Raw genomic sequence first — 11,583 nt, forward strand, 5'->3', positions numbered from 1 at the left:
TATGCTCTGCCAATATGTGTAGACATTAATGGCTGTGGCGCGGTTGTTTTAAAAGAACATCTCAGGCCCAGATGATTGGTGAGAGCCCAAAGGTGCTGTTGGAAGCGTTTACTTCTGCACACCCTGAGCCACATTTGTATTTGTGTTTGTCTATGAAAAAGACATAAGCAGTGCGTGACCCACTGGCTGTGTGGAGATGAATGGGGTGGCTGGACCAGACATGCCCCTGATGGACTAGGAAATTCTGCTGATTCATGAACCCTGTGTTTCACAGCCTGGCATCACAGGAACTGCAGCCCTGTGATCAGCTGAAGTACCTACAACTCCCTGTAATCACAGGGTAGGTAGCTGGGCATTTCGGTTTTCCAAACTGAACTGTTATTAGACTCCATGAGATAGCTGCTCTCTCGTTAATTTCAGAATTACTTTAGAACTTCAGCTATAATTATGCAGCAATCTGCAGGGCCCTGTAATTACGAGGCATTCCTCCCCATTTCAAGATGGCGATTTTTTGAAATAATGCAGTTGTTAACGAGTGATACAGTCTCTGCCCTGTGAAGAAGGTGATGCCTGGGATCGTGCGGTACACGCACAGATGCTCAACCAGAGCTGAGTCACAGACGTTTGAACATAAGAATGTCCAGGCTGGGTCAGACCAATGGTCCACCTAGCCCAGTGTCCTGTCTTCTGACAGTGGCTTCAGGTGCTTCAGAGGGAATGAATAGAATAGATAATCGAGTGATCCATCCCCTGTCATAGAATCATAGAATCATAGAATATCAGGGTTGGAAGGGACCCCAGAAGGTCATCTAGTCCAACCCCCTGCTCAAAGCAGGACCAATTCCCAGTTAAATCATCCCAGCCAGGGCTTTGTCAAGCCTGACCTTAAAAACCTCTAAGGAAGGAGATTCTACCACCTCCCTAGGTAACGCATTCCAGTGTTTCACCACCCTCTTAGTGAAAAAGTTTTTCCTAATATCCAATCTAAACCTCCCCCACTGCAACTTGAGACCATTACTCCTCGTTCTGTCATCTGCTACCATTGAGAACAGTCTAGAGCCATCCTCTTTGGAACCCCCTTTCAGGTAGTGAAAGCAGCTATCAAATCCCCCCTCATTCTTCTCTTCTGCAGGCTAAACAATCCCAGCTCCCTCAGCCTCTCCTCATAACTCATGTGTTCCAGACCCCTAATCATTTTTGTTGCCCTTCGCTGGACTCTCTCCAATTTATCCACATCCTTCTTGAAGTGTGGGGCCCAAAACTGCACACAGTACTCCAGATGAGGCCTCACCAATGTCGAATAGAGGGGAACGATCACGTCCCTCGATCTGCTCACTATGCCCCTACTTATACATCCCAAAATGCCATTGGCCTTCTTGGCAACAAGGGCACACTGCTGACTCATATCCAGCTTCTCGTCCACTGTCACCCCTAGGTCCTTTTCTGCAGAACTGCTGCCTAGCCATTCGGTCCCTAGTCTGTAGCTGTGCATTCGGTTCTTCCGTCCTAAGTGCAGGACCCTGCACTTATCCTTATTGAACCTCATCAGATTCCTTTTGGCCCAATCTTCCAATTGGTCTAGGTCCTTCTGTATCCTATCCCTCCCCTCCAGCGTATCTACCACTCCTCCCAGTTTAGTATCATCCGCAAATTTGCTGAGAGTGCAATCCACACCATCCTCCAGATCATTTATGAAGATATTGAATAAAACCGGCCCCAGGACCGACCCTTGGGGCACTCCACTTGATACCGGCTGCCAACTAGACATGGAGCCATTGATCACTACCCGTTGAGCCCGACAATTTAGCCAGCTTTCTACCCACCTTATAGTGCATTCATCCAGCCCATACTTCCTTAACTTGCTGACAAGAATACTATGGGAGACCGTGTCAAAAGCTTTGCTAAAGTCAAGAAACAATACATCCACTGCTTTCCCTTCATCCACAGAACCAGTAATCTCATCATAAAAGGCGATTAGATTAGTCAGGCATGACCTTCCCTTGGTGAATCCATGCTGGCTGTTCCTGATCACTTTCCTCTCATGCAAGTGCTTCAGGATTGATTCTTTGAGGACCTGCTCCATGATTTTTCCAGGGACTGAGGTGAGGCTGACTGTCATCCACTCCCAGCTTCTGGCAATCAGAGTATGGGGTTGCATCCTTGACCATCTTGGCTATCAGCCTTTGATGGACCGATTCTCCAGAAACGTATCTAATTCTGTTATAGGTTTGGCCTTCACAACATCCCCTGGTAATGTGTTCCACAGGTTGACTATGCGTTGTGTAAAGAAGTACATCCTTTTGTTTGTTTTCAACCTGCTGCCTATTAATTTCATAAGGTGACCTCTGGTTTTTGTGTTATGTGAAGGAGTAAATAATGTTTCCTTATTCGCTTTCTCCATACGAGTCACAATTTTATAGACCTCGATCATATCCCCCCTTAGTCGTCTCTTTTCCAAGCTGAAAAGTCCCAGTCTTATTAATCTCTCCACATAAATAAGCTGTTCTGTATCCCAGTCATTTTTGTTTCTCCTCTTTACCTTTAGCTTCTGCACCTTTTCCAACTCTAATATATCTTTTCTGGGATGAGGCGACCAGAACTGCATATGGTATTCAAGGTGTGGGTATACCATATATTTATATATGATTCATTATGATATTTTCCATTTTAGTATCTATCCGTTTCTTAACAGTTCCCAACATTCTGGTTTTTTGACTCCCACTGCACATTGAGCAAATGTTTTCAGAGAACTATCCACAATGACTCCAATGATTTCTTGAGTGGTGATAGCTAACTTAGACCCCACTATTTACCTCTCTCCATTTTGAAAACTGACCATTTATTCCTACCCTTTGTTTTCTGTCTTTCAACCAATTACTGGTCCACGAGGAAACCTTCCCTCTTATCCCATGACAGCTTATTTTGCTTAAGAGCCTATGGTTAGAAACCTGGTCAAAGGCTTTCTGAAAGTCCAAGTACACCATATCCACTGGATCACCCTGTCCACGTTTGTTGATCCTCTCAAAGAATTCTAATAGATCGCTAATGCATGGTTTCCCTTTACAAAAGCCATGCTGATTCTTCCACATCAAATCATGGTCATTTATATGTACGATAATTCTGTTCTCTATTAAAGTTTCAACCAATTTGCCTGGTACTGCAGTTAGGCTTACTGGCCTGTAATTGCCAGGATCACCTTTGGAGACTTTTTTAAAAATTGGCATTACATTAGCTATCCTCCAGTCATATAATCATAGAATATCAGGGTTGGAAGGGACCTCAGGAGGTCCTCTAGTCCAACCCCCTGCTCAAAGCAGGACCAAACCCCAACTAAATCATCCCAGCCAGGGCTTTGTCAAGCCTGACCTTAAAAACCTCTAAGGAAGGAGATTTCACCACCTCCCTAGGTAACCCATTCCAGTGCTTCACCACCCTCCTAGTGAAAAAGTTTTTCCTAATATCCAACCTAAACCTCCCCCACTGCAACTTGAGACCATTACTCCTTGTTCTGTCATCTGGTAACACTGAGAACAGTCTAGATCAGGTAGTTGAAAGAAGCTATCAAATCTCCCCTCATTCTTCTCTTCTGCAGACTAAATAATCCCAGTTCCCTCAGCCTCTCCTCATAAGTAATGTGCTCCAGCCCCCAATCATTTTTGTTGCCCTCCACTGGACTCTTTCCAATTTTTCAACATCCTTCTTGTAGTGTGGGGCCCAAAACTGGACACAGTACTCCAGATGAGGTCTCACCAATGCCGAATAGAGGGGAGTGATCACGTCCCTCAATCTGCTGGCAATGCCCCTGCTTATAAATTCCAAAATGCCATTGGCCTTCTTGGCAACAAGGGGACACTGTTGACTCAGATCCAGCTTCTCGTCCACTGTCACCCCTAGGTCCTTTTCTGCAGAACTGCTGCCTAGTCACTGACCTTAAAAACCTCTAAGGAAGGAGATTCCACCACCTCCCTAGGTAACCCATTCCAGTGCTTCACCACCCTCCTAGTGAAAAAGATTTTCCTAATATCCAACCTAATATCCAACCTGCTGCCGGCCCCTAGTCTGTAGCAGTGCATGGGATTCTTCCTTCCTAAGTGCAGGACTCTGCACTTGTCCCTGTTGAACTTCATCAGATTTCTTTTGGCCCACTGCTCTAATTTGTCTAGGTCCCTTTGTATCCTATCCCTACCCTCCAGCATATCTACCACTCCTCCCAGTTTAGTGTCATCTGCAAACTTGCTGAGGGTGCAGTCGATGCCATCCACCAGATCATTAATGAAGATATTGAACAAAACCGGCCCCAGGACCGACCCTTGGGGCACTCCGCTTGATACCGGCTGCCAACTAGACACGGAGCCATTGATCACTACCTGTTGAGCCCGATGATCTAGCCAGCTTTCTATCCACCTTATAGTCTATTCGTCCAGCTCATGCTTCTTTAACTTGTGGGTACAGAAGCTGATTTAAATGACAGGTTACAGACCACGGTTAGTAGTTTTGTGATTTCATATCTGAGTCATATTTGAATCTCTTTGGGCTACTGTCTCATTCAAGGATGGGGTCAGCAATTGACAGCAATGGGGTCTGACCTTTCCCCAGTCTCCCTGGCTGGTCATGGCTCTGGATATCCAGGGGTGCTGGAACTAGGGGTCCTGGGATGCAGCAGCAGCACCCTCTGACTTGAAGTGGTTTCCATCATATACAGGGTTTGCAGTTTGGTTCAATGGCTTTCAGGACCCCACCACTATACACATTGTTCCAGCCTCCCTGCCAGGATCCTGCTGGTAACGAGGGGGCCATGCTCTGCCATGTCAGATTCTGGCTTGGCCTTGGTGAGCAGCACATTTGCTACCTTATAGTACATGTGTAATGCCAGCAGACTCCGGTTGTCGACGGGCAGGATCCAACCGGGGAACGCTGGAGCTTAGTGCACGAGCCTCTACAGCATGAGCTAAAAGCCAACTGGCTCTTAGCTAAGGGGGTGTGTGTGTCTCTCTCTCTGTTTCTGGGACAGAACACCACACCCTGGAGGTGTGTGGGTTACACATGGAATGAAAGCATTGATGTTTATAAAGCCCTCGGTGATTCCAAACACAGCAGCCCACGCACTCGGCAACACTGGGGTGAAGCGGGAGGCTGAGGGGTACAGAGGACAGTGATGGGGTAGGAGATAGCAGGACAGTTGGCAGCTCCCCCAGCCAGGGGGGAGTTGTGGGGAGGCGAGCCCCCTGCGAGCAGCCAGGAGAAGGCCATGTTACCAGCTCTCAGGAATGGGTTGTGATTTGTGGGAGGAGCTGGCCTGAAGTCCAGGGGGAGGAAGCACCACGGCGCTGCTGGGTCAGGACAGATCCAGGAAGCGGAAGGCAGTTCCCTGCTGTGGGGTGAGGGGAGGGTAAATGGAGTTTCTGCCCGCCCTGACGTCCTCACAAACATGCTGGCCGAGGATAGAGGGGCTTTAGCAAGTCAAAAGTCATGAAAACAGAAGCTGGGTTTTGTACATATCTTTGGGGGAGAGGGGCAATCTCATGATTTTGGGGGTCAGTCCCATGATTCGTGTTGTCTTGCGGCTGGCAACGCTGGGTGCGTCTCTACAGCAGTGTGTGCTAGTCTCTCTCTCTCCCTGGGTCCATGTGTGTGGGGGTGGCTGGCTCTCCTCTCACCACAGGGTCAGGTGCCTTGGCCTGTCTCATACCCATGCAGGCCTGTGGAGCGGCTCAGCTCAGCACCTGCCTGCATTTTCTGGCCTGGCCTTTCTCCACCCAGCTTCCCCACGAGCTGTTCTCTTCCCTGAGCTTAGTAGCACCGTCCCACTGGGCATGGACTGCGTTTCGTTCCCAGCAAGCCCAGTGCTTCTCTGCACCCAATTAATGAGAGGCTGGAGCGTTGCGGGGATTGGGAGAGACGCAAGGGCAGCACCAGGTGCTGGGGTGGCTCGTTTGAAGCCATGCAATCAGCGTGTGGCCGGGAGGGGCGGGGGAGCAGCCATGCTCCTGCACAGCCAACAGACAGGCTGCCAAGCTGCTCTTGCTGCTTAACGACGACTTCTCCAGCTTGAGGTTGGCAGGAGACGCCGCGCAAGGAAAGGTCACGGCAAAATGCAACATCCAGGTGGGGGACCAAGATTAATTATCCTGGCTAATTGCAGCATCACAGCCCTGGGGAAGGCTGCCCCAGCCGAGGGCTCCTTGTGCCACACTCGAAGAGCTGTCGGGGGTAGGGGGGTGGCACTGAAACACTGAAGCTACAAGGCCAGAGGCAAAGGGGAAGGTGCCTGGTGGAGCTAAGGGCTTCCTGCCTCGGGCACTGAGGGGCTGATCCTACTGCACTCCGTGGGCCAGTGATTTCAAAGGGAACAGACCTGGGCCTATAGACTCTGGCATTTAAAGGCAAAGGCCATTTAGGCTGCCATGTGAATGTTCCACAATCCTTTGTGGCAGCATCAGGTGGCAAGAGCAGCTCCCCATAAACAGAGCTGGGGGCTGCTACAACATTCACAGGCCACCACGCCAGGGAAGCGTCATGCACTCTAGCGCCATCCTGCAAGGGTGACTCCTGGAGGCCTGTGGGAGAACAGGGCTATTTCATAAAATCACATAATGTCAGGGTTGGAAGGGACTTCAGGACATCATCTAGTCTGACCCCCTGCTCAAAGCAGGACCAATCCCCAATTTTTGCCCCAGATCCCTAAATGGCCCCCTCAAGGATTGAACTCACAACTCTAGGTTTAGCAGGCTAATGCTCAAACCACTGAGCTATCCCTCCCCACTAACACCTACAGCACCCAGTACTCATCCAAATACTAACCAGGCCTGGCCCTGCTTAGTTTCCAAGATCAGACAAGATCGGGTGAGTTCAGGGTGGTATGGCCGTAGACTATTTGGCCAGGAGGAGAGCGGCATGGCCAAGCCCAAGCACGCAAAACCACATGTCAGTCCCTGAAAAAGCATCCGACTGGCTTAAACATCAGGGGAGTTTTTAAATGCTAAATGTTGGCTGGAGCCTGTAGGGGTCTGTGGCAGACTTGCCACTGCACTGCACCCCCTAGTGGCAGCATATGGCATTGTGCCAGCTTGCCTCAGTTTCCTCCATGCCACCTTTAGCCTATTTCAGTGTGGGCATGACCTGGCTCTCCAGCCTAGCCAGGTAACAGAGTCCCACCTTTTGCATGGCCTCAAAGCCCTTCACTTAGAGCCCAACGGAAATAGCAAAACAACTGAATCTTCACTCCCACTGGGCTTAGCTGGTAGCCTTCTTCTTTGCAGGCTAGGCCCAAACTGTTCCAATGCCAATCCCAATTCCTGGATTGCACTCCAATTGCCTGGCTACTGTCACATTCTCCCTCTACCCGAGGGTTTCAGGCAGGCAGCAGTCGCTGAATGTCCCCTATCCCTGGCTAGGCTTCCAGCTCAGGGTTCAGCCTCCCAGGCTTCTCTCAGCTGAAAAGAGAAAGTTCCCAGCTACCTCCCATCTGCGTCCCCTCCCTGGGCTCTCCTGCAGCAGCCCTTTGCTCCTTCCCTTCTGAAGACCCTCCCTCGCTGGGTTTGATCACCAGTTACGCGTAACCCCTTTGAGGTGCAGCCTCGTAGTTTAGTTACACTTTAATCCTTCCACTACCTGTGTGGGGGTAGGCACCCAATCACAGGGTCATGATTTCCAGCTCTTTTCTGGACACATAAGAGCTAGGAACTTTTCTTCTGAAGTGCAAGCTAACTCCTACATAATCACCTGACTCCAGGAAAACACCAGATACCATGGGACTCATGATACAATCACGTGAGTTAGCAACACTTGCAAGAGGCACAAATCACTGGGAGGCTGGCTTCTGAAATATGCTAGGTGCTCAGTGTTTGTTGCTTAGGTTCTCAGCCATCCCTGCTTGGACCTCCACAATACACTGTGTCTGCCTGGGGATGCAGATTTACCTCTCGGCCAGTTGGATTCCAGGAGAGGAGAATATGGTACCTGGAACTGACCATTTAAAGGTCCGAGACATATTCACCCACCTTGGTTTCATTGCACAGGTGACAGTTTGAGCTCCTCTCATACACATTCCAGGTAAGCCTTGATCCTCGGGGACACATCGAGGGGTGCGGGGGCTCTGGGGGCAGCTGCACACCAGGAAGGTCATGCAATTGCCACATTTCTAGCCTGCCAAAAAACAGGCTTTTGGAAAAGTAACTTACAGCTAGAGGGGCGAACACTAGACAAAGCTAGACAAATTCAGACTGGAAATAAAGCATATATTTGTAACAGAGAGTAATTAATCATTGGAACAACTTACCAAGGTTCGTGGTGGATTCTCTGTCACTGACAATTTTTAAATCAAGATCAGATGTTTTTCTGAAAGGGATTATTTCAGGGATGTTTTCTGGCCTGTGTTACACAGGAGCTCAGACTAGCCAATCACAACAGCCCTTCTGGCCTTGGAATCTGTAAATGTATGAAACCGGGCATGGGGGGTTGAGCTGGACCCCAATGCAAGCAGCATTTTAAGCTGCTGCCGATGGTCTGTGTTAGGGCGTTCTGGGCACTGTGTGGGCCTGATCTGCCTCTCACACCAGTGCAAATCAGGCTTTTCTGGTTATCTGGGTGTCACCAAAATCAGTCAGGTTCTGCCCAGAACCATCCCTGACATTTCAGAACTGATCAGATGCTGTGTTCAAGAACAATTGGTTGACATACAGCTAGAGCAATGCCGTTGAGGGAAGGGAAGGGCCTTGCTCCATTGGGCCAAATAGCCTCACAAGGGCTGCCAGTGGCAGCTCTCCATTTGATGGACAGATACCGCGGATGGCCCTGCATTCACGCCATGCAGCGGGACCCAGCCTCTGGGCTGTAGGAGCCATAGCATGAACCATAAATATAATCAGCTCAGCTCACAACATCTGACTTGCCAAGCTACGGCAATCATGCAGCTAGATTCCTACAAGAGCTTCTAGAGCCCTGAGGAGATTGTTTGGGCGGCTGGCAGGCTGGGGGGTGTCAGGGAGCTGGCACCCAGTTAAGCACCCAGCAAGTTTTCCTCTCACTGGAGGTAGGGGGGGTAACAAGGTAACTCCGTCCTGGGGACCCCAAGAAAGCATCACAAGGCACACGCTGAGAGCTGCGTCCATCCTGCTGAATACAAAATGGCTCCAGAGAACAGCTTCTGAGGAACTGAACTGGCCAAAGTGGCTTGTGTTGGAGAAGCAGGAAGGAGGCAGAAAGGCCTGGAGCTTACCCATGCTGTGGTATCATAGGTCTGTAGATTTTAAAGCCAGAGAGAACCATTGGATCATCTACTCCTGTATAACACAGGTCAGAGAATTTCAAAGCAGCCCCAAAGAGCCATTGCAGATGAGAACAGCCGTTTCCAGAGAGCTGCCCAGGGCAGGGCTTGAACTCACAGAGCATGGGTGCATCTCAGGGCCACAGCCTTACACCGAGAGTCAACATCATTGCTACTTGGGAGCAAAACACACATGAGATACATGGAGGCTACATTTCCAGCTGAGCAGTTTTCAAACATCTGCTCTTGAAAAGAGAGTGAGATTATGACCCGGAAAATGTGACAGAAAATTCACTCATCCGGTGACCAGTGACTGGAAAGGTGGGAAACTGAATTCAGGGACTGAAGGGTGAAACAAAAGGGTTTTAATCATACTTTATAGGGCAAACACCAACACCACCATTACAGTGGACTCATTATTGACTTCTCCCAAACGAACACGTCAAGGGACTAACCCAGGGAGAATGGATTGAAAGTGAGCCGAAGAGAATCCCGGGTGACACCAGGAACGGTGCCAGACTGACACGCACACTGATGAAGATGTTGCCTGGTTTAGGGTGTTAATAATATAATTTGGATAATATGGATTTATGGCTTGCCAATCTGTTTGATCAGAAGATAAAAGTTCTTGTCCCAAATCAGGCTCCATAGAATTTACAAAGGACCCTCGGGGGTATGACAGGAAGCTCACACTGAGACAGATATAGCCGTAAAGACTTTTTATTAAAATCAATGAAATAGTAAGTAAATGGTAAAATAATCAGAGTTATAAAGTTACAATTGTATTACTGTTATTCAAAAGATACAGATGGTAATACAGTATTATATGCTACAAAGCACTGGTTAATATACTCACATCCTTCCTTGATAACCCAGTGGTGAAAGACCAGCCTCACCTCTACCGGTTCAGGTTTCTCAATTCTTGAGTGAGAGGTGCGGAGCTTAGAAGAAGCTAATGCTAAGAGCTATCAAAGCTAATTTAGAGTGTACTTAACCTTAAAATTAAAATCTAATAAACAAAAGTAAGAACAAGAGTATAGGGAAACCAAGCTTAGCCTAGTCCCCTTGGAACATAAGTTTGAAAAGAAAATGAGTGCGGCCTACTAATAGTTAGTAGTCGTCGTGAATAGATAGCATAGATAGATAGAATGAATAGAAGAATACTCTAGCGAGGTGGGTCACCTCTTTTATAGGGCACAACTGCTGGAAATCCTTCCTTCTATGCCCAAATTTCTTTCCTCACCCACAAAAATGTTCAGGTATACTTACTCCATAGGCTAGTATGTTTGTGTGTATTGATGACATGTACATACACACATATGTTATTTATGTTCTTTAGTCATTTCAATTCTTTCCTTCTGGTGTACCTGTTAAGTCTGTGGGTACAAACTTGAAAAAAAACCCTATACCATTCTTCCATTGTCTATCTGTCTAGATAAAAGGTCTTAGACATATGCATGGGTGACTTACTATTTAGTTAAAAGGTCTCAATATGTAGGGCAACTTTATTATCTGGGTGAAAGGTATATCCCAGATATAGATATACTAACTTTGCCTTAGCTTAACATACAGGATATGACCTATAGGTCCCTTGCATTACAGCCAAACTTACTTTAATATAAATCTATAAACCTATTATAATAAACAAAATACTTAAACTATAAGAGAAGATATATATATGCAAGCAAGCAGGTTAATCCAATAGACTACAAAGAGTCTCACCCAGCTCTGGCATTTCAGTCATTTATAATTTAGAGCTGATTAAAAAATCCACAAAAACACTGCAAACATTTCAAAATTCTCCCCATTGTTTTTATTGTTTTTATTTTGGAAACAGGCTGATTTTGTCCCATGTAGAAATTCCCTGAGGGGTTTTTGTTGATGATTTTTCATTTCAGTGTTGGTCAGATTCAAACGTCAAAAAGCACATTCTTCCCCCACGGGACTAGCTGAGCTATCTAAGGGCCCTATTCAGGAAAGCTTTTAAGCACATGCTTACAGCCATCCCTGTTCAGGAAAGCAGAGACTTCAAGGGATTCCAGCATTCGCCTAACGTGAAGCACTTGCTTGCTGAGTCACAACCCAGATGAGCAAGGCAAAAACCAGAAAAACAAGAAGTAAATGGTGATGAGGGTAGCTAGAGAGCTAGCTCTTGCATATAACACATGGACAACAAGGGACGTCTCCCCGGTTTGCCACACAAAGAACAAGAGTGACAAATGAGCACCAATAAACAAGTAAAGAACAACAATGGTGCCAGGTGTCCCGCATGGACTAAGTGATCTCTTAGGGTCTCATGGCCACACTGCCGCAGCATT

Source organism: Lepidochelys kempii, chromosome 15 (genome assembly GCF_965140285.1).
Source record: "Lepidochelys kempii isolate rLepKem1 chromosome 15, rLepKem1.hap1, whole genome shotgun sequence".
In the NCBI taxonomy this organism is placed as follows: Eukaryota; Metazoa; Chordata; order Testudines; family Cheloniidae; genus Lepidochelys; species Lepidochelys kempii.